The 1,680-nt window shown below is 64.6% G+C and overlaps 1 pseudogene; it reads right to left on the minus strand.

The window, feature by feature from the left end:
- Positions 1–676: 676 nt before the first annotated feature.
- On the minus strand, positions 677–1,391 carry LOC103731048 (annotated as a pseudogene).
- Positions 1,392–1,680: the final 289 nt, after the last annotated feature.

Genomic DNA, 1,680 nt, shown 5'->3' on the forward strand with positions numbered 1-1,680 from the left:
GCCCTCTGTTCCTTCAGTCCTGTCCCACCTTCCCAGGTCCCCAGCTCACCCTTGCGCCCTTTCTTGTGCGCGGGTTTCCCCGCGCCTCTCCTGGATGCCTTGTGACCGGCCTGCGGTAATTTCGGTGCTCTTTGCCATAATCCTTGTGCTCCTGAGATCTCCAGGGGCCTGCGCGATCTATCTACCACCCAGCCTGTGTCTGCCTCTGTAACCTCTTCTCTCCAGCTCAGCTCTCCAGAAACAGGCACTTGTTCAGCCTCCTTCTCCCTGGACCAAATGTCAACTCCCTCCCCTCCTCCCTTCCTTTCCTTTTCCTTCCTTCCTCAAACTCCTCACCTGATGACTTGGTGTGTGTTTGCTCTCTCTGCCCCCCCTTCCCCTTCTCTCTCTCTCTCTCCCTCTCTTCCTCTCCCAAGTAACCATTGCTGGCCTGGAACTCGCTCTGTGTACCACTCTGACTTGAAGTTGCAAGAAGCCTCCTGCTGTCTCCTCGTCCTCGTCCTCTTTCTCCTCCTCCTCCTCCTCCTCGTCCTGCGTTCCTCTTTCTTCTTCTCCTCCCCCCACCCTTACCTACATGTCCATCAAGGCTTCGACAAAGAACCTCGCCACCTTCCCCAGGGAACCCACGAACCTTCCCTTCGCCCTTAGCCAGGACCCTTGAAAGCGACCTGCTCACCTCTCCCTGAGGATCCAAGCAACCCATGGTGGGGATGCGGCCCCCGCGGCGCCTCCCCGCGCGGGCCCCGGACTCAGCCAGCTTCTCACACAACCCGCGGCTGATGCGCACCTCCACCGCCAGCCGCACATTGGACCTCAGGCTGCGGCGGGGGCACGGCCGGCCGCAGCAGGGGCAGGCGGGGGTCGCCGCCTCCGCGCCGCGCGCCGTTGGGGTCCCCCAGCATCGCGCCAGGCACGCGCGGCAGAAGCTGTGCTCGCAGGCCAGCAGCACCGGGTCCTCGAAGGGACCCCCGCACAGCGGACACGTCGCCAGCTGCTCCAGACGCTCCACCAGCCCCGGGCCCAGCTCTGGAGCCTCCATGGGAAGCCGGGGTCGGGGCGCACCCTGGTCCTGGACCGTCGCTGCCGCCTCCGTGCGCGCAGGTGGCCGTCTGCCTCCGCTGCGAGGTGACTCGACGCCCCTGGCTGTGCCTCCCGCATTCACTTCGCGCCTCGGGTCTGCCCCTCTCCGGGTTGCCTTGGCTTTCCCAGATGCGTCTCAGCGCGTCTCCCCACCGAGTCAGGTTTTATAGGGAGGGAGGAGGCCGGTGCAGGAGGTAAACAGCAGGCCTTGCGCAATGCCTCATCTGGTTCTCCCGCTTCCCCAGTAAGGTTTGGGGGAGGAGGATGGGAAGAGGACACCTGCGTCCGAGGACCTCGGAGGTGGGCGCCAGGGAGCGCTCTGCAGGCAAGGTGGCAACATTGGGGGTCATAGCCCGGTGACCCCCTGGAGAGCACGAACTCCCCGTTGGCCTGTGGTGTGCCCGCCAGTGGGCAGGGTGCCTGGGCTCGCTCTTGGCATGGGTGCCCACATCGCCAGGGCATGAGTCATCCCAGGTGGCTGACACGCCTACATCTGGGGGCTGGGGGCCCGGAAGCTTGGATCCTGGACTGTGTGGCTTTGGCAGGTCTCTGAGTGTTGGCGTGCGGCTGTCACTCTTGCCGCCTCTCTGCCTTCCACCT

This window comes from Nannospalax galili, unplaced genomic scaffold (genome assembly GCF_000622305.1).
Source record: "Nannospalax galili isolate Female #2095 unplaced genomic scaffold, S.galili_v1.0 Scaffold8934, whole genome shotgun sequence".
NCBI classification, from domain to species: domain Eukaryota; kingdom Metazoa; phylum Chordata; class Mammalia; order Rodentia; family Spalacidae; genus Nannospalax; species Nannospalax galili.